Genomic DNA, 22,255 nt, shown 5'->3' with positions numbered 1-22,255 from the left:
GACTTTAAGGTTTCCTATGCTCAGGATACCATCCAGTGTCTCATTTGACTTCTTATTGCCTGGGAGATATAGGACTCTCAGCTACTACTCCAGCACCATGCCTGTCTGTAAGCCACCATGCTCCCATCATGATAATTGGACTGAATCTCTGAAACTGTAAGCCAGCCACCCCAATTAAATGTTTTCTTTATAAGAGTTGCTGTGGTCATGGTGTCTCTTCATAGCAATATAAACCCTAACTAGACAGAAGTTGGTACCAGGGACTGAGGTATTTCTGTGCCAGGCCTGCCCATGTTTATGTTCGGAGGAATTTGGACTTTGGTACTGTGGTTGTGAAAGCAGCATCATGCTTTACACACTTAGTGGGTCACAAGTAGAAGAGTGGAAGACAGTGGTTGCTAAGTGTGACCTGATAAACTGTGAGGGCCCGGCTCAGGAGGTTTCACAGGAGAAGAATTTTAATATGTTGCCTAGAGATCATTCTTGTGATATTGTGGTGAAGAAAGTGGCTGCCTTTTATCCTTGTCCGAAGAGTCTACTTGAGGCTAAAAGTGGAGAATTTTGGATTAATTCCCTTGGCAGAAGAAATCTCAAAACAGTATAGATTCTGTCATGTGGTTACTAGTGTTCATACTTGTAGATGTTCATTCCTGGCTGTTCAGACCTGAAATAATCACATAGAAACGATATTATTTGCAATTATTGGCCAATAGCTTAAGCATATTTTTAGCTAGCTCTTTTTTGTTTGTGTGTTTTTGTTTTCTAAGACAGGATTTCTCTGTAGATTTTGGAGCCTGTCCTGGAACTTTAGCTAGCTCTTATATCTTAAATTAACCCATCTTTATTAATCTGTGCATCACCGCAAGGTCATGGCCCTACTGGAAAAGTTTCAGTGAGCTCGGGGCATCTGTCTCCTGCAGTGGCTACATGGCTTCTCTTTTACTCTGCCTCCTCTCTCCTTTCTCTACATCTCTGTTTTTCACCTGGCTTTACTCTGTTAAACAATTGGCCAAAAGCAGCTTTATTTTTTAACCAATAAAAGTAACATATATACAGAAGGACTTCCCACACCATTTCCCCTTTTCTGTTTAAATAAAAAGGAAGGTTTTAATTTTAACATAGTAAAATTACATATAACAAAACAGGTATCAAGCAAGAATTAGTTACAATATTTATATCTACTTCATCTTTTATCATAACTAAAGAAAACTATAACTATCTATTCTTTAACTCCATCAAAGACCCCAGAAAGATACAGTATTTTCTAAGTTAACAGGAAGTGCATTGTAAGCAACTTCCAAAACTCTAGAAATGACAGAGATATCTTGCTGCCTGGACAGTCACACATAGTTTTTTTTTTATAACATTGGAGCATCATTCTTTTGCCTGCAGGCCCATAGTATCCAGCAGACTTTTCCACAAAGCAGGAAATTTGAAGATCTGTTTGCCTTGTAATGGCAAAGTGAGACAGTCCATTGGGGTTCCTGCTTTAGAGTTAAGAATAGAAGGGCTGGAGAGATGGCTCAGAGGTTAAGAGAACTGACTGTTCTTCCAGAGGTTCTGAGTTCAATCCCAGCAACCACATGATGGCTCACAACCATCTGCAATGAGATCTGGTGCCCTCTTATGGCCTGCAGGGACACATGTAAGTAGAATGCTGTATATATAATTAATAAGTAAATCTTTTTTTTTTTAAAAAAAAAAGAATAGAAGAAAGGAGTTATGGAATTTGCCCTGTGCCTAAAGAAAGCCGGTGAGACCAGGCACCTGTCAAGGGTGTCCCTGAATGGAGGTCTAGCAGAGGGGCCATTGCATGAAGCTGTGAAGTTGAAGCCTGGATTGCCTTGGAGAACCCAAGACATTAAAGGTGCCAGAGTTGTGGGATACCTGTCAAGGAGAGCTGCCAACAGGGAATGGAACCAGCTTGAGAAAGAAGTGTGTTGCAGTCAACAAAGCTGAATAGAGTTGAAGATCTGACGAGCACTTTGACATCAGACATTGAGATACAGAGTTTGGGGTTTGCCCAGCTGGTTTTCAGTCTTGCTTTGGTCCAGTATTTCCACACAATGGTCCCTTCCCTGTGTTTTGAAACAGTAATTATCTTAGCTAGGGCATCTATTGCTATAAAGAGACACTATTCAAACTACCACAACAGTGTATATCCTGTGCCTATGATCTGCTTTTTGCTTTTGCTTTTCCGAGGGGATTACAGATAAGAGACTGCCATGAGTCTCAGAAAAGACTTTGGACTTTGAAACAAGTTTGAGACTGTGATAGACTATGAGAACTTTTGAAAGTGGATTAAATTAACTTTGCATTATGTTACTGTTACAAGCTTATGGGATCCAGGGAGTAGATTGTGGTGGTTTGAATGTCATTGGCCCCCATAATCTTATTGGTAGTAATACTTTTTTTTTTTTGGTTTTTCGAGACAGGGTTTCTCTGTAGCTTTGGAGCCTGTCCTGGAACTAGCTCTTGTAGACAGGGCTGGCCTCGAATTCACAGAGATCAGCCTGCCTCTGCCTCCCGAGTGCTGAGATTAAAGGTGTGTACCACCACCATCTGGCTGCAGTAGTGATACTATTAGGAGGTGCGGTTTTGTTGGAGTATGGTCTTATTGGAGTAAGTGTGTCACTGTGGGGGCAGGTTTTGAGGTTTCCTATGCTCAGGATACTCCCAGTGTCTCAGTTGACTTCCTGTTGCCTGAAAGATGTGGACTCTCAGCTACTGCTCTAGCACCACGTCTGCCTGCATGCCACTATGCTTCCTGCCATGATAATAATTGCTTGAACCTCTGAAACTGTAAACCAGTCCCAATTAAATGTTTTCTTTATAAGAGTTACCACGGTCATTGTGTCTCTTTACAAGTAATAAAAACCTTAAGACATGATATGAGCTGCTATTTTATTTTGGTTTTTCAAGACAGGACTCAGAGGTCTGCCTCTCCCTCCCAACTGATGAGTTTAAAGGTATGTGCCACCACCACCTGACTTGTGAATGATATCTTACTATGGCTTATTTTGCTAATGATTAATTATGTTGAATATCTCTTTATATTCTTACTGCTCATTGAATATTTTATTGGGATAAATGCCTATTCAAATCCTTTTCTCATTTTAATAGTAACTCATTTACCCTTTTTATGATTGAGTTGAAAATGGTCTTTCTTTGTGGAAAACAGGATATCATGTATTCCAGGCTGGCTTTGAAATTACTATGTTCAAAGATGAACTGGAACTTTTGCTTCTTAAGCACTAGAATTTTGCCAAGCTGGAGATCACACCCAGGGCCTCAAACATGCTAGGCAAGCACCCTTCCCACTGCCCCAGATCCCCAGTCATGCAAATGTTCTTTATATAGTCTGGGTACTTGTCAGATATATGGTTTGCAGGTATTATCTCCAATTTTATGGGTTTTTTTCTTGCTGATGGTTCATCAATGCAAGAAGTTTAATTTTGATATAATCTATTTTTTCTTTGATAGCTTTATATGACATGTATAAGAATGAAAATGCATTTTAATTAAAAATATTTATATAGATTGGGTTCACAAATCATTTTCCTGAAGCCTCACATACCTTAAACAAAACCCTGTTTGGGAGGATGGAGAGATGACTCTGGTTAAAAGCTCTCTGCTAATCCAGAGGACCTTGACTTTATTCCCAACACCCACTTGGTTGCTACAATGGGCTACAACTCCAGTTTGAAAGGATTCAATACCCTCTTCTAGTCCTGGTAGGTAGTGTATAAGCATAATGTTAGGATCTGTGAGAAGTCCCATAGAAGACTGCCATTCACGTATGCAATCAGCAAGAGCGTTTTATTAAAATTCCAACATGGCGATGATGAAAGAAGCCTGCAGGCTCCTTTCAAGGAAGATTAGGGGAATTCTATGGAGGTGAAGTTAGTCTGGGGCTGATTGGTAGGTTTAAATAAAAAGCTCATGGGTTGCTATAGAATTGGTTGGTGACTTAATTCAGCTGCAGGGCGGGAGAAGCTATCTTTAGTTATCTTAAGCTTGCACAAGCTGTGGGGCACCCTCTGATTGGCTGCCCTGGGTTGCAGCTTTCCCAAGAACTGCTTGCTCTCCTCCAGTTGGATCCAGTAAACTGAAACTGGTCTCTGGGAGGGCTACTAGCAGGACCTGTCATGGCCCTTGTCTGTCTCCCTGCCCTCTCATAAAATACACACACATACGTGTAGGCAAAACACCTATACATGTGCACACAAGTAAAAATAAATAAACCTTTTAAAAACAAAACTGTAATCTTGTTTCCACAACTGAGGAGTGGGGAATTACAGTGTATCTTCTACAGGCTGGTGTTATGGTTTTACTGAAAAATGTTCCTCAAAGGTTCATCTGTTTGAACACTTGGTTCCAAGCTGGTGATGCTGTTTGGGGAAGCTACAGCAGAACTTTTAGGAGGTGAGGCCTAGATACAGGAAGTGGGTTGTCTTAGGTACTCTAACTAGACCCTACTTCTAGCCCTCTCACCCTCTCTCCCCCACTCCCCAGTCCTTATTCTCCTATGTTGTGAGGAAGTCTTAGCCACATACTCCTGCCCCTGTGGAGCCACCATGCCACTGTGCTTTACCCATTGCCACAGGGACCCAGACCTTAGCACAGCTGACTCCATGATGAAAGTACCATTCAGGCCACAATAAGCATGTAAACCTGACAAAATGAAAACAAAGACCTAGTCCATCAAGTCCATAGTTCTGGGGAAGTCTCTAAATGTCTAACCTGCTTCATCCATCACTAGCTGAGTGGACAACAGGAGAACACACCAAGAATACACCAATCCACCAAGGGATCAGCCAGCAGTGAACCTAGAGAATGAACCAATTTCATGGTTATTATAAAGCCTTTGTCCAGTTTCTTCTACAGCTCTGTAAAACCCCTAGACAGGGATGCTCAACAGCTTTTTCCTCCCTTGGAAACCTGTCCCAGGAGCGTCTCTCTTTAACATCTCAATTTCCCTTAATTTGCCACTTTTCCTTAAATACCTCTTATATTTATTATTATTACTATTTTTTTGTGTGTGTATGGGTGTTTTGCCTGCATGTATGTCTGTGAACCACTTGCATGCAGTGCCACCAGAGGCCAGAAAGTTTCAGATTCCCTGGAACTAGAGTTACAGATAGTAGTGAGGTGCCAGGTGGGTGCTAGGAATCGAACCTGGGTCCTCTGGAAGAGCAGTCAGTTAACTTAACCACTGAGTCATCTCTCCAGCACCTCCTTAATGCTCTTAATAAAGCTTGCATTCCACATTGCTTCCCAAAGAGTCTGCATCTTTAACTTTGTTGGTGTGAGACAATGAATCAGAAGCCACTGTCCCAGATAGATCTTTGTTTGCTGTGAGTATTTGCCACCCTAGGTCCTTGGCTTTAAAAACTGGACCAGAGGGCTGGAGAGATGGCTCAGTGGTTAAGAGCATTGCCTGCCCTTCCAAAAGTCCTGAGTTCAATTCCCAGCAACCACATGGTGTAGTAATAAGGAGCGGCGGCGGGTAGCTCAGTCGATAGAGCATGAGACTCTTAATCTCAGGGTCGTGGGTTCGAGCCCCACGTTGGGCGCCATTTGTAGAAATAAGGAGCGGCGGGGCTGTGTCCTAAGCACCCCGGCCGCCTGCTCAGCTAGCTTATGCCCGAAATAACAACACACAAACTGTATTCATTTAATCATTGCTTGGCCCTTTAGCCCTAACCCTTACTGGCTAATTCTGATATCCCGATCAACCCATCTCTAACAATCTGTGAGCACCGGTCTTACTGGGAAGATTCTAGTTCAGAGCTTCATCGCGTGTGTCTGCCTGGGAGCGGGGCATGGCGTCTCTCTCTGAGGCGTCTGCTCTGGAGAGGAGAGCTGTCGAGTCTGACCTCACTTCCTCTTCCTCCCGGCATTCTGTTCTGTTTATTCCACCTACCTATGTCCTAACCAATAAAAAAGGGCCAAGGCAGTTCCTTTATTAGCCAATGACCTTCCTCCATCAACATGGTGGCTCACAACCATTTGTAATGAGGTCCGGTTCCCTCTTCTGGCCTTTAGACATACACACAGAAAGAATATTGTATACATAATAAATAAATAAATATTTAAAAAAACTGGACCAAGAAAGGTCCAGGTGCACTCAAAACTCAGCTATTGTAGGCCCTTGTCTTTTTGTTTGTTTGTTTGTTGTTTTGTTTTTTGAGGCAGGATTTCTCTGTGTAGCTCTGACTGTCCTGGAACTCACTCTGTAGACAAGCTGGCCTCAGACTCACAGAGATCCACCTGCCTCTGCCTTCCCTGTTGGCATTAAAGGTGTATACCACTGCCCAGCCAGCATTGTGGCCTTCTTATCAGAGAAATGGGAGCTTTGTTGCAGGAAGCAGTTTATTGTGACCCAGCACCATCTTTTTATGGCAGTGGTTCTCAACCTGTAGGTCGCAACCCCTTGGGGTAGATCGACCTTTTCACGGGGGTTACGTATCAGATATCCTGCATATCAGATATTTCCATTACAATTCACAACAGTAGCAAAATTAGAGTTATGCAGTAGCAACAACATAATTTTATGGTTGGTGGTCCTGCAGCATGAAACTGTATTAGAGGGTCACAGCATTAGGACCACTGCTCTGTGGGAATTTTCTACTTTTTTTTTTATACAACGCTTCATGAGTTTGCGTGTCATCCTGTACAGGGGCCGTGCTGATCTCTGTATTGTTCTGATTTTAGTATATGTGCTGTCTGTTACCATTCTTCTGGCCGTCTGTCACCTGGGTACCTGTCCCTTTAAGAGACAAGCTCCACCCACCCCCACCCCCAATTATTCCCCGTTCCCACCATCAGGCAAGCTGATTTTGTGCCTTCCCTCCATCTCAGCACTCTCTCTGTCCGTCCTTCTTCTGAAGAGGCAACCATTGCCTCTCCCTTCCCCCCTTTCTTTTCACTTTCCCCTTTGACCCCTTCTCTCTCTCTCTCTCTCTCTCTCTCTCTCTCTCTCTCTCTCTCTCTCTCTGTCTCTCTCTCTCTCGTTGCGGGAGGTCCTCCCACTCCTCCAGCCTATAGCTGCTGAGATACCAGCCCATTGGGGCGTGGTCTCTCTCCCTTTAAAAAAGTGGCCACTTCCCTCTCCTCTCTCTCTTCACTTCCTGCTCCGCCGGCAACTAGACTCCCTTCCTGGTTGCGTAGAGGGCTGTTGTCTGGGACGGAGATCTGCAAGTTTTTTCCCCTTTAAATAAATACCACCCTATTAATCATAATTCCAAACTGGTGTGGCATTGTTTGTGACTTACACCTTCAGTTGGCACCCAACGTTTGGTGTTAGGACCTCTCCTTCCCCCACTCGGCTGCCGGCCACAAGTTCGGCTTGGCGCGAGCCTCCCTTCCTCAGCTGCGGCCTGGGCCTTGTGGCGGCGACCTTGTTTGCGGCAGCCTTGTGGCCTGTGCCTTGTGCGTGGAGCCAGCAGCTTAATATAAATCATCACACACTGGCTTTTCTTGCTGCAGTTCTTTATATTTTCTCTTTAGACACCTCAGATTGACTTCCAGTCCCCACGTACCCTATCATCTGCCTCCCCACGTGGATTTAAACCTCACAGGCCTGCGTAGTCTCTGCCTGTGTGGTTTGCTCTTTTCTGAGTCTTTTTTAAATCTCTCTTGCAAGCACAGCTCTTAAGTGGTACGAACCAGAGCACACGATTGCTGAAAGCTGCAACCGCTCAGGGTGACTCTGTCACGTGGAGGCATAAGCAGCTTCCAGGTTGCTCTTCTCTACCCCTGGATTCTGGGCTTCTGGTTCCGTCTCTGGAATTGATTTAATTACATTTACTTTGTTGAGAAACTTGCATTTTCCAGTTTTTAACATCTACTAAGGCACTGAAACAGGACCCCGTTTTTCATCGTGACTTGGCAACAACACCACCTGCTGGATAATAGGTAATATGGCAGTTTTCATTTCTAACGCAAATTTTACTGCTTTGTTTTCACTAATACAATGGATTAGTAAATTTATATTTACTAATACAATGGATTACATCATACAAGGTTTATATGATTATGGGGATACCTTAATTTGCTTGTTACTAGGCTTCAGTTTTCTTTTCCATATTCTATCATTAAGGAAGAATATGGCACTCCTAAGAACGATTGAATCTTTACAAACTAATAATGAACAGAAGAATATGGCACTCCTAAGAACGATAGAATCTTTACGAACTAATAATGAACAACTAATTGACAGGATTAAAATTATTGAAAATCAGAGGTTATCTGAACAAGTGGATACTATGACAGACAAAATTGACTCCATATCCAAGAGTATTAGAAAGTTACCTGAAAGGGTTCAGGCTGTTGAATTTGACCTTCAGACTTTATCACAAAGTTTTGATAAGGTAACAGACAGAATGTACCTCCAAGATGGGAATCTACATGATATACAAGAAAAGTTTAAGGAGGACATGTTATCTTTGAAGGAAAAAATTAAAACTTTGGAATCACAGGTGCAGAATGGGGACCAAAAAATTGATACCTCAGTGAAATCACTGGAAATATATACAGGTCAGGAGATTCAGGATTTAAGAGAGACAATGATAAAAAGATTTGAAAAGATTGGAGAAATTATTGCAGCTGGTGAACAGAGTAAGGAGGCACAAAGACAGGATACAATGCCTCCACCAGCTATTAGAACTGGCTTACCCAGGGTTCTAACAACATACCCTATACTTAATTCTGACAAAGCGTCAACTTCTTTTTTTTTTTTACATTTTTTATGGTTTATTTAACTTTATTTTATGTGCATTGGTGTGAAGGTGTCAGATCCCCTGGAACTGGATCTTCAGACAGTTGTGAGCTGCCATGTGGGTGCTGAAAATTGAACCCGGGTCCTCAGGAAGAACAGTCAGTTCTCTTAACCGCTGAGCCACCTCTCCAGCCCCCAAAGCATCAACTTCTAAAGGCTCAAAGGGAGTCAGAGACGCTAGATGGACGCCAATAGCAATGAATGATCTGAAAGAAATTAAGCAAGCTGTTGTTAATTTTGGCTTGCACAATGCATATGTAAAGGAAATGATAAGGACTTGAGCTTCTAATGCTAGAGCTACCCCCCATGATTTCCATCAATTAGTGTCTGCAGTTTTAGATAATGGACCTTCCTTGATGTTTGGAATTTATTTCAGAGAAGAATCCAAACATATGAAACAGCAAGGAAGAGCAAAAGGTATTGAGGTTTCCCAAGATCAAATTCTTGGTGCAGGAGAATATGCTGATCCACAGGTCCAAGCTCTTTATGACGATGAAGTACTGTGTCTATGTCACCAAGCAGCTTTAAATGCTTGGAATAGGATACAAGATCCAGCAAAAAGGGTTGAATCATATACCAGAATTAGGCAGGGACAGAGAGAACACCTCAAGGCCTGTAGAGGAATGTCTTCTCTCTATAGGTAGAATGATAATGTAGCCTGCCTGGCTCTGATCTGGGCAACTCGGAAGCCAGAGGCTAGAGGCTGCCCCAGGCGGTCTCTCACAGTGGGGACCACTTCCAAGCAGTCCAAAAGAAAGAAAAACATCCAAGGGATCCTGGGACCCAAAGCACTCATTGAGCAGTGCATTCATTTTGGGGGCCCGGGGCCCCTCGGATATTTTTCTGCCTCATTGCTTCCCATAGCTAAAAACGTGAGCAGACCACTTGGAGTGGGCCTCGTGCTGTTTGGAATTGAGTGTGTGTGTGTGCGCGCGCGTGTGTTGTTTTGTTTTTTCTTTTCAGACTTCTCATAAATGATCCTCACTGCTATAAGGACTGCTCCAAGCAGTCCTAGCCCCTGGCTCCTGAGTCAACAGGCCAGGAATCACCTTGACTTTATTATCAACCCCCATGCTGGCCTGGAGACATCTTGCTAGCTGCCCTGGGGCTTGTGCCATTTTCACCTTTCTCACATCTTCAGCTATGGAAAACCAACCACATTTCTAACTTCTACCAGCAGACGGCTAAATCATGTGGACAACCATGGCTGCCGCCATTTTCTTTGAGCTTAACAAAGGGAGGAGCCAGAGGTTCTGCCCCTAACCAAAGAACTCCAGCAGTAGGCTCTCCACATGGGGTCCCTCCTCTAGCCAATTCCTTTTGCTCACTTTTTATTTAACTCTATGTGTATAAAACTTAAATTCAACTGGGTGTAAATGCACGTATGTTTACTGTTAAATGTTATAATTGTCTGTTCATTGTATCTCATTCCTAAATTTAAAAACAATGTCTCATGTTTTAAATTGGTATGTACTTTTAAGTCTCTTACAAAAAATACAGTATACTTCATTCAACCCTGCTTTAAAATATATTAAGCTGTTCTCTACTATTGTCAGTTCTACCATTAGCTTCTATTATAAACAGTTTTTTCTTCTTTCTGTCTTTTACAAGTATAAATTTACCTGTTAAGTTGAGAGCCAGTACAGTCAAGCTCGGACCCAGCTCTCCAGGCAGATTCTATACTGTAGTTATAACTCATCTATACCTGGTAAACAGCCCTCAACTGCTCAGAGATCTGGGAAATATGACGTTTAACTGCTTAATTATTAAAAACTTTTCATAACAAAAGAGACTCCTAGCAGCAGCATTCTACTTCCTCCTAAAAAGACAGAAGACAGATGGGCACAGAACAAGTCCATCTGCAATTTGCTTCAACTGCCAAGCGCTGACCACTGGGAAAAACTGCCTTTCATATAAACTGAAGATCTCCAGACATGGACAGAATCACCAGAATCGACAGCCTAGCTGCTCAGATCAAGGTAAGCTTGTCTTCCTACAGATGTCTTAGCCCACAGGATCTTCTGGAGCCTGGCAGGCTCTGTGCTAAACAGCAAAAGGCAAATACGACCCTCAGCGACCATGGAGGACTCTGAGGAGTAGCTCCAGGTGCCAACCAAGTAAGTTTTCTGTCATTCTTAATCAATTACTCAAGTAAAATTTTATCCTTCTCAAAGATCTCTGATGTAGTTTGACAGCTGAGAGGTTTTGTGGTTTAAAAGGACAGCCTCACGGAACAAATTTCTATAAGATACAAATTAACAAAATTCTCTTTCATGCTGCCTTTCATGGTCTTAAAGATATTTTTCATTATGCAAAATATCTGTCAGGCATTCTGGCAAAAATATGCTGCTGTTTAAAACTTATGTTTTTACAAACCCAAAACATTCTTGTCAGTTCCAGGGAGCTGAATTAAAGGATCCTCCTTAAACAGGTCAGGTACACCCCTCTCAATTCCCTGGTCCTAAAACAATTTTTTTTCCTAAACTTAACTTTGTCCTCTGTTCTGCCAATACCTTAAACAGGTCTAAGAGACTTCAGACATTTCTATACCACAAACCCTGGACAGGAATAAAGAGACCAGCTACCCCAGGATGTGACCAGCACCCAGCTTTCTCAGGTTCCCCCCCCCAAGATGATGCCCACAAATAAGCAAGAAGCCGTCTTGACAATCTGCCGTCCCAATTCCATTAACCTGTTGTGCCTAACTTCCTGCCTTTTTATTATAAGAAAGAGATTCAGGAATGTTATGACCTGTTACTGACTTGCACTATCCCTGTAAGAGACAAGCCCCACTCTCTCCCAATCCCTCCCCTTCCACTGAGGGAAGCAGATATCCCACCTTCTCTAGCCTGAGCTCTCTCTTTCTGTCTCTCTCCCGAAGAGGTAACTTCTGCTCTCTCTCTTTCTCTCTCTGTCTTTCTTCCCCCTTCTCTCCCTCTCTCTGTGCCTCTCCCTCTTCTTCCCCATTCTCTTCTTCCCTCTTTCCCCTTCATAACCCACTAAATAAACTCTACCCAAACTCTCTCTCTGCATGATCTATCTGGTGATCTCTCACCCTCTGCAGTCTTCCACCCACCAAGGTGGTCAGGAAAGGCCTCGGGATTTGTTGAGGCCTTAGGTCACCAGCTGCTACCCCTCCTGGGACTGCCGCCCCTCGCCCCTCGTGGGACCAGCCTCCTCCCCCTTATATCTTTAGAAAAGAATAACATTGAGGCACTCAGTAGGAAGGCAACTGTTTGCTAGGGAAAAGAGAAGAGACAGACAAGGGCAAGCACCCTCTTTTAAATTTTCTATTTTGTTACTTTATATGTTTGAGTGTTTTGCTTACATGTACATCTGTGTGTTAGATGTATGTTTTGTGCCTGTAGAGTCCAGAAAACAGTCTCAGATCTCTTGGAGCTGGAGTTAGGGACAGTTGTGAGCCACCGTGTGGGTGCTAAGAATAAAACCCAAGTGTCCCTTGAAAGACTAGCAGTGCTCTTAACTGATGAGCCATCTTTCAGCCTAAGGCAAGTATTTTAAAATGCCATTTAAAGTATTCAGCTACTGCTAATATAGGCACTCTATTCTAGATCTTTCTATAGTTTTTATCAGCAAGATAGCTCAGCCACCAAGCAACGTAATCTGGTTTAGTCCCTGGAACCCAAATGGTGGAAGGAGAGAACTGGCTCCTGCTGGTTGTCCTCTGACCTCTATTCTCAAACCAAGGGATATAAGAACATGCACATACACATGCACACACAAAATAAATAAATACATATAATAAAAATAAACACCTCACGGTATTCCTAAGTCTCCATTCTTTGTTTTTGTATTCCATTGCCTCCTTTTGGGCTCCTATTCTAACTACTAATATCAAGCTAAATTATATATGCCATTTCCCACCAGAACCTGGAAGGTTTTTTTTTTTTCAGAAATCATGAAAACATGCTTAGGAAATGGTCCAAGGGCATTGTGATTCTATAGGAGAAATGCCCAGGGAAAGGCTATCACCCTTGGTGAAACACTTGTCCAGCATGTGCAAAGAACACTACACCTGCCAGGCGGTGGTGGCGCACGCCTTTAATCCCGGCACTCGGGAGGCAGAGGCAGGGGATCTCTGTGAGTTCGAGACCAGCCTGGTCTACAAGAGCTAGTTCCAGGACAGGCTCCAAAGCCACAGAGAAACCCTGTCTCAAAAGACCAAAAAAAAAAAAAGAACACTACACCAAGCAGTGTGTAAACTGGGCACAGTGATGTATGCCTGCAGTCCTGGTATTTGAGAGGTAAAGGCAGGAGTTTTCGTTCTCATGAGAAACGCGCTCTTCCTGTGTCTTGTGGAACTTCAGATCCGCTCCTTCAGCGTTTCCAAGATCTCTGCATTTGTACTCTTCTATGTTGTTGTCTATTTTACTCTTTGGGCTTTTGGGAAGCCTACCACCCAGCTCCTAATAAATCACACACGGAGGCTTATTCTTAGTTATGAATGCCTGGCCTTAGCTTGGCTTGTTTCTTGCCAGCTTTCCTTATCTTAAATTATCCCGACTATCTTTTGCCTCTGGGCTTTTCCCTTTTCTTCTGTATATCTTACTTTCACTCCGACTTCATGGCTGACTGGGTAGGGTGGCTGACCCCTAGTATCTTCTCCTTGTTCCTTCATTGCTCCTCTCTTTCTTGGTTCTCCTTCTATTTATCCTCTCTGCCTGCCAGCCCCGCTTATCCTTGCTCCTGCCTCGCTATTGGCCATTCAGCTCCTTATTAGTCCATCAGGTGTTTTAGACAGGCAAAGTAACACAACTTCACACAGTTAAACAAATACAACATAAACAAAAGCAACGTATCTTTACATCATTAAACAAATGTTGCACAGCATAAACAAAAGTCACACACCTTCAAAGAATATTCCCCAACACATCTAGTACCATTTTTTTAAATATATGGAAGGTTTTTTTTTTTTTTTTTTGGTAAAACAGAAGAAAATCTTAATTCTATTCAAACCCAGCCAGGGCTCTGTGAAGGTTTAAAGGTATAAAAATAACATCAAGACAGGAATAACACCCACATAAGTCACTGTGGCATCCAGTTTCTATTCACAAAGAAAAAGCTCCAGTCCATCTTTTAATTTTTTTTGAAAAATTCCTGACATTACAGAACTAAACTGAAATGTATTAATATTCCACTCTTACATTTCCATGACAAACAAAAATTCATGAGCCAAAAAAACCCCCAAAAAAGGAAAAGGGGGGGGAGAAGCTTATAAAACTAAACATGGATATCTCAGCATAACTGCTGAACAGAGAAAGAATTAAAACGCTTTTAATTAAAAAATCATGAGTGGATGATAAAGTGTGTAGAAACTGAAAATTTACAAACTATTTAAAACCTGGAATTGCTGACTGTTCAGAAACTACACAGATGGATCATGGGTGGTGGTGAACAGCAGAAAGGGATTATGGGTGAATCTGCACTGTTCTAGCTGCTCCCCATGCCACCTGTCTCCGAGGAAAGCCTGACATTGATTAGATACTGAGCCAGGCTGATGCTGGCAGCAGACCCAGTGATGGTGACCTGCCTATCAGTAGATCCTTTCACTGGGTTTGCAATTTTGATCTGCGCCCCAGACATCTGACGGATCTCATTGATTTTGGCGCCCTGACGCCCAATTATGCAGCCAATCAAATCATTTGGAATGGTGAGTTCCTGAGAAGTAGTTTGAGCAGATGCATCCAAACCCCAATAGCCTTTCACCTCTGGAGAGCTGGATTCAATGCCACTGAATCCGGTGTTGCCATGGGTCATGGGAAAATGAGACTGTTGCATTGCCAATTGGTGCAGCTTGGTCAAATCTGGCTGTGGAATGGCATACTGTCCTTGAATGGTATAGGCCTGACCACCTGCAAAGATGACTGGAGAACTGGAGGGTTTGGGCCGGTACAGGATGGTCACACCCTTCGGGGGGCGGGGGGGACTCCAACATGACCATGCAGATCTGTTTGACACACTCAATGGTGGATTGCGGAATGCCAGCAATAGTGATTGCCCGCTCGGTTGAGTTGGGGAGCATATCCCCTGCCACCTGGACCTGAGCCCCTGTACTCTCTCTTATTTCCTTGATCTTGCAACTACCTTTTCCAATGAGAGAGCCACACTGACTAGCAGGGACCACGAGCTGTAAGGTAACTGGGGGTCTGCTGGCAGCTGTGCTATTGGTCATAGAGCTGCTTATGTCCTCTTCCAGTTTATCAATGATCATAGCAAAGGCTTTGAAGATGGCATTAGTCGGTCCAGCCAAAGTGATAATTCTCTCAGGACAATTCCCTTCTGAGATGTTGCACCACTCTCCTCGCGCATCTTCTTAACAGATTCTTCTTTCTTTCTGATGATACTGCCAACTTCCTTTCCATGCATAAGTAGCCTGATAGTAAGAGTGACATTTAATCCACCTTCAATCACACCGGTGTCCATGTCTAGTAGTTACAGGGAGCTGGACTTTTGAGTGGTCAAGTCTTTGGTCATGGGTGGGAGTGAATGCCAAAACTGGAGGCGCGAGTCGACTGAGGGGAAAAGGGGAGCGGGCGGGAAGGGGAAGGGCGGGAGGCGGGGGGGGGGGGTGTGGAACAATAGGGGCGGGCGGGAAGGCGAGGGCCCCCCCCCCCCGCTGGCAGGCGGAGGAGGGGGGTGGAGGAGGAGGAAGGGGAAAGAGACCCCGGGGCGGGTGGAGGACGGCGGAGGGCGGGAAGGCGGCGGGAGGGGGCGCAGGCTGTGGCTGCTCGGGCTGCTGCCTCTGCTGGTCTGGGCAATATTTGGAAGTTCTATGCACCATGTACATCAAGTCCTCAGAGGCCAGAAGAGGGTGCTTGATCCCCTGGAACATGATGTTTGTGAGCTGCCATGTGGGAACTGGGAATCAAACCCGGGTCCTCTGGAGGAGCAGGCTGGGCTCTTAACTCTCAGCCATCTCCCAGGCTTTGTCACCATTTTCACATTCCAAACAAACGGCATGTTTGGCAGGTAGACCAGATGGTGCGTGTGTGTGACCACTGTTCCCTGCATTAACCCCTAGCATTAGTCATGATCTAGCTTCTAAATCTCTTCTGCATTCTTTTTTTTTTTTTTTTCGAGACAGGGTTTCTCCGTAGCTTTTGGTTCCTGTCCTGGCACTAGCTCTTGTAGACCAGGCTGGCCTCGAACTCACAGAGATCCGCCTGTCTCTGCCTCCAGAGTGCTGGGATTAAAGGTGTGTGCCGCCATGCCCAGCTAGAGACTTGCTTTTAATGAACAGTGGAAGTGATGGGGTATGACTTCTGAGACTGGACTGTGGAAGGCCTGCAGTGTTCTCTCTCCTCCCCTCTCCCTTGGGTCATCCCTGGACATCTGCTGTGTCAGGAAGACTTTCCAGCAGCCTCGTGGAAAGGACAGGGTGGTAAGCAAACACATGTTGGTCAACACCTTGCAAGGAACTGGGGCATCCTATTGACAGCCATCTGTGGGGGGGGGCAGGAGGGGGGTGGGGATTGATTCTACCACTGTTCTATATTGTCAGCCCAAGTGAGACATCTATGGGTGGTCAAGAAAGAGCTGAAGAGATGGCTTGAAAGTTAAGGACAGGGGCTGGAGAGATGACTCAGTGGTTGGGAGCACTGACTGCTCTTCCAGAGGACCCGGGTTCGGTTCCCAGCACCCACATGGCAGCTCACAACTGTCTGTAACTCTAAGATCTGACACTTCACACCAATGCACATGAAATAAAGTTAAATAAACCATAAAAATATTTAAACAAAACAACAAAAAAAGAAAGTTAAGGACACTTGCTGTTTTTACAGAGGACCTGAGCTTGGTTTCTAGTACCATGACAGGCATCTTAAAATAGGCTGTTACCCCAGCTTCAGAGGATCTGATGTTCTGTTATGACCTTCACAGACATCTGCCCTCAAGTGCACATACATGCACACATGCATACACATGAACAAATAATCTTTTTAAAAGACTTCAGCTTGCATCAGCCAATGCCTTTATTGCTGTCTTACAGGAAATCCTCAGCCAGAAGCTGGTAGCCAAGCCTTTTGCAGATTCTTGACTCAGAAACTACAACAGAAAAGTTTTGTTTGTGTTTATTTGTTTCAAGCCTCTGAGAAATAAAGATTCATATTATTACTTAACTTCCTTTGTAATGTAACTAAACTTGTTAGTGTAACAAAACTTGAACACATTACAGGTGCCACCCTTTGGAGTAAAGAGAACTAAATGACAGGGGCTAGCATAGAAGAAGTGAACAGGTTACTTTACATATCACTGTGGCACAATATAGAACAGAAACAGCTACAGAACAGGGGTGGGGCAGGGGAGTGTACTTACTTAGGTTCATGTTTACCGAAAGATTTCAGTCTGTCCTGGCAGGGAATGCACAGCCAAGTTCATGGCAACAGAAGCTATGTGGGCATGGTAGAGCCTCCTCCATCATGTCCCCCAGGAAGCAGAGAACACGGGCTGGAAGCAAAAGCAGGCATAACTTTCAAAAGGCCCACTCCTAGCAGCCTGCTTCTGCCAGCCAGGCTCCACCCACTAAGCGCTCGACAACATTCAAAAGCAGTGAACCATGAACCAGTGAAGAATATTCCAGACTCTAACTTGAACACTAGGCCTGTGACCGGGAATGGCTTTGAAGCAGCCAGTCAAGTTAATCTGTGGCAAATGGGAACAAGAGTGGTACCAGAGACAGGACCACTATGGGAACGAGAAAGAGCTTGCTTGGGTGAGACTGGCAAAAGGCAAAGGGAGCCAAGAAAATGGATGCTGTATGCGGGGGAAATAAACAGCCTGTTTTCTGTTGGAATTTTATTTTTATTGCTTTCAGTCACCAGTGCTTCTAACTGCTGAATACCAAAACAACGTCATTTCTAAGCTTTCTCTACCATGCAACTACTGTTTCTCTGGCTCCTCACATTGAGTCTCTTTCTGTTAACAGCAACACACTCTCCCTTCCCTCCACGGTCAGACTGGAATTGTTCCCAGCTCTCTTCTCTTCAACAAATATTTGCCACGTCTCTCTTGTGCACCAGATGCAGTATTAAATATTAGATATGGCCTTGTGCAAATAAGCATGGTCCAAACCTTACCAAGTTTCCACTTTAGTGGGGAAAACAAATGTAGAACAATCACATAAGGAAGAAGTCAAAGCCTATGTCTGCCTTTTGTTTTATTTTGTTTTTAGAGACAGGGTTTCTCTGTGTAACAGCCCTGGCTGTTCTGGAGCATGCTTTGTAGATCAGGCTGGCCTCTGTCTGCCTTTTGAGTCCTGGGATTAAAGGTGTGTGTCACCACTGCCTGGCTTCTGTATGTCTTCCTTTCAAAAATAGTTTTATCTAGGCATAATGGACATATAGCAAATGGTAAAAATATATGTCAACTTCAATTTTGTGAGTTTTGACAGGAAACCATGATCATAACTCCATTTCCTCAAGCCTCTTTGGAATTACTCCGATGTAGTGAGATTTTGTTTGTGTTTTAACAAATAAAGCTGCCAGAAGATCAGAGTGCAGAGCTAAACCACTAGAATCCAGGCAGTGGTGGCTCACACCTTTAATCCCAGGAGGAGACAAGAGCTTATTGCAGTCTGAGGTTTATTGGAGATAGCTGCAGTCTGAGGAGACAGTCTGAGGGCAGGATCGCCCCTTCGGTCTGAGCATCGGGAGAGGTAAAAGGTCTCTCTAGTGCTGGCCACACTGCTTCTCTGAGCCTTCAACTTTCACCCCCTAATATCTGACTCCGGGTTTTATTATTAATATCAATTAGAATTCGAGTTACACTCCTCCCTTCATCCTCCTCTATCCCCGCACAATCACTGGTCTGCTTTGATCATGATAGATTAATCTGGGCTTTTTCAAATTTTACATACATGGAATGATGCAACACGTACTTTCTTTTTGGTTTGGCCTCTTTCACTTGGCAGTAGTATTTTAAGGTTTGGCCATATTATAGTATAACTATATATAGTATAGTCCATTACTTCTTCTTTCCTGAGAGGCATTCTGCTGTACAGATTACCGTAAGATATCTATCTGTTCACCTATTGACAGGCTTGTGGATCATTCCCAGGTGTTTTCTTTGTTTTGAGACAGAGTCTCACCATCACGTTCTGGCTGGCCTGAAACTGATTCTGTAGAGCAGGCTGAGAGATCAGTCTGCTTCTGTGTCCAACTACTGGGATTCAAATTATTTCCTATTACAAATCTTTGGGTATATGTATGTTTCATTTGGGTAAATATAAAACAAAACAAAAATGAATGACTGTAATCACATGAAAGATTTTAGTTTGTAAAAATATTTCTTTTACTTTTGAGTGAGCGTGTTTCACCTGCATGTGTGTCACATGTGTGTTGCATGTGCTTGGGGTCAGAAGAGGGTTTTGGATCCTTTGGAACTGGAGTTACAGTTGTTTTTGAGCCAATGTGGTGGTTTGAATGAGAATGTTCCCAGAGGCTCAGATTTGTGAATACCTAGTTTCCAGTGTCACATACTTGGTCAGATTCAGAAGTGGCACAAAGGATACCATCCTGATCATTTGACTATTTCACAAGCAGAGCGAACCGGTTCCGTCAGAATCAGCAGTGGCAGCGTCCTGATATAGCAGCAGGATCCCTGGAATGTAGCTGCAGTCTATGTTCTTAAGCCAAGCCATCAGTGGAGACCTCAGGGGCTTTGCACTCCTGAAAAAAGAGCAATGTCTCTAGTACAGCACTTCCACCACAGTCTAGAAGTCATTCCTGGAGGTCCAGCCCACCTTCCTCCAGGAGATCTGCTACTCTGGGCTTTCTAGAGGATTTTAAAAGTACTGACTATGTGTGCTCCCATCCTTAAAACACTTGCAAGGGTTCTGTTTCCTGCACCAATCCTGGAATGAATGATACAAGCTGGGAGTCACATTGTATGTGGGAAGAATGACAAAGAACAAAGGCCGCCCATCATGTTACTCACTTGTTTATAAGCATGTAGCAGACAGTGACACTCCATCTAGACACCTTCCTCCTCTGAGGAGCTTACACAACCTGATGATGTCATGGTATGATGAAAGAGGCACATTAGGATACTACATGCTCCCAAGGATGTCCTTAACCATTTTTGGTAGAGAACTCATGAAAGAGCTGATCTTCAAACTTGGCTTTATGCATGTGTAGGTAGAGGCAGTAGATCTCTGAGTTTGAGGCCAGCCTGGTCTACAGAGTGAGTTCCAGGACAGCCAGAGCTACACAGGGAAACCCTGTCTCAAAAAAAAAAATCCAACACACACACACACACACACACACACACACACACACACACACACCAAAAAAAAACAACTGAAAACAAAAAGATTTTTTTTTCTTTCAACCTTTGTTGGTCCAATTATGTAGACCTGGCTGACCTCAAATCTGAGGCAATTGATGGAGGAAGGTCATTGGCTAATAAAGGAACTGCCTTGGCCCATTTTATTGGTTAGAACATAGGTGGGTGGAGTAAACAGAACAGAACACTGGGAGGAAGAGGAAGTGAGCTCAGACTCCACAGCTCTCCTCTCTGGGGCATGGCGTCTCTCTGCTTTCCTGGTCTGCGCTGGACCGGTGGCTGGGAGCACACTAGCCAAATTTATAGGCAGACATTAGCCCGAGGCGAACACGCCCCTCAAGGGGCGGGACTTATCCCTACAGGCAATCTTCTTCCTCTTTTACTTTTTTTTAGATAGGGTTTCTCTGTGTGGTTTTGGTGCCTGTCCTGGAACTCGCTCTGTAGACCAGGCTGTCCTCAAACTCACAGAGATCCACCTGCCTCTGCTCCTGAGTGCTGGGATTAAAAACGGTGCTACCACTGTTCAGCTGTGGCAATCTTCTTGCTTCTGTTGGGATTATGGGCACATACCACCACATTTGGCCAAGAAGAAACTAAAATGTCTGTGTCAGATTGTATGCATGCATGTTTCTACCTCTGTTTAAAACATTTTGTATATTGATACAATTTTAGCATATATTTATTATATTGCATTATATATTTCTACCTCTGATCAAGATATTTATACATTGTTTACATTTTGGGGTCATTGTCCTCCTTTACTACACAGTTGTTTAAAGATTGTTTAATATTCTGATATGAAGTCTTTTTTTAAGGTTTATTTATATACAGTGTTCTGCCTGCATGTGTGCCTACAGGCCAGAAGAGGGCACCAGATCTCATTATAGATGGTTGTGAGCCACCATGTGGTTGCTGGGAATTGAACTCGGGACCTCTGGAAGAGCAGCCAGTGCTCTTAACCTCCAAGCCATCTCTCCAGCTCCCTGATATAAAGTCTTAATCCTTAAGCTATATAGGTATTAAGAATTATAGGTCAGCCGGGTGATGGTGGCGCACGCCTTTAATCCCAGCACTCGGGAGGCAGAGGCAGGCAGATCTCTGTGAGTTCGAGACCAGCCTGGTCTACAGAGCTAGTTCCAGGACAGGCTCCAAAGCCACAGAGAAACCCTGTCTTGAAAAACCAAAAAAAAAAAAAAAAGAATTATAGGTCAATAGTCATTCATGTTTGTTATACTTTTAGTCAGACTAATCAGGTTCTTTAGATACATAGAGATTGTATTCTGCATAAATAGTTAACCTTCAACCACTTCAAAGATCTATAGAACATGGCATTTAAATAACCTAGGTTTCTTTTTAACAACAAATACAGAATTCCAAGGGCTGGTTGATTCTTCAATATGATGAGCATCTAGTTGCTCCTGTACCAGCTGTTCTAAAGCCTGCAGTTTGTCTTCTGTTAAAGGTCATTGTTTAACCCACATGAGTTTCTCAGTTAACCAATTTAAAGTCAAGGCCATTAGTATCTCTGAAGGTTTGCTAGTTGCTTTGTTTTTTTGTACAGCCTGAATAGCTGGTGACCTTTGTTATAATATCTTACAATATCCTTCCCAGAAACATGAGTTTTTGGGACTGCAGGAATGTTAACCTAGGTATTCCATTGCTGCAATAGGTCACAACCCCATAAATTCACTGCAATATTAGCTACATATAGCTTCAGCCTTCTTCTCTGTCCTTCTGGCCCTATGCATTCAATGCACCTTGTGCATTGTTCCACTTGAGATAGGGTTACAATTCCTAGGAATTAAATATCTCCCTCTTGAAGATATCTGCCAATCTAGATGCCAAGATTCTGGAGTAAGGATACTCATGTTTGCATTCATCTCTAGTTATCCCTCAATTACAATGTCATTTATACGTACTCTTAGCTTTGGTCTTTGATCATTTATAGAAGTCTGACAAAATATATGTTTCCCAGTTCCTATTGGAGTTTTTGATTCATCCTCCATGTTTATTCCATCATTCAGAACAGTATTTTTTTTTTTACAGTAGGCACTGGATTGTTTAATTTTCCTGGTGAGACATATTCGCCACAGTGACTGGGAATGACTGGACCTTGTTTGACATTGGGACCTGCGAGAGGCCTCCCAAGGAGTTTCCTGGTGGTATCAGGTT

At 43.6% G+C, this 22,255-nt stretch overlaps 2 pseudogenes; both read right to left on the bottom strand.

Annotated features, from left to right (window-relative positions):
• Positions 1 to 6,638: 6,638 nt before the first annotated feature.
• On the bottom strand, positions 6,639 to 6,739 carry LOC142845278 (U6 spliceosomal RNA; annotated as a pseudogene).
• A 7,089-nt stretch (positions 6,740 to 13,828) lies between these two features.
• Positions 13,829 to 15,360, bottom strand: LOC142843357 (poly(rC)-binding protein 2 pseudogene; annotated as a pseudogene).
• Positions 15,361 to 22,255: the final 6,895 nt, after the last annotated feature.

This window comes from Microtus pennsylvanicus, chromosome 2 (genome assembly GCF_037038515.1).
Source record: "Microtus pennsylvanicus isolate mMicPen1 chromosome 2, mMicPen1.hap1, whole genome shotgun sequence".
Taxonomy (NCBI): Eukaryota; Metazoa; Chordata; class Mammalia; order Rodentia; family Cricetidae; genus Microtus; species Microtus pennsylvanicus.
This window is presented reverse-complemented; position numbering and strand designations above follow the sequence as displayed.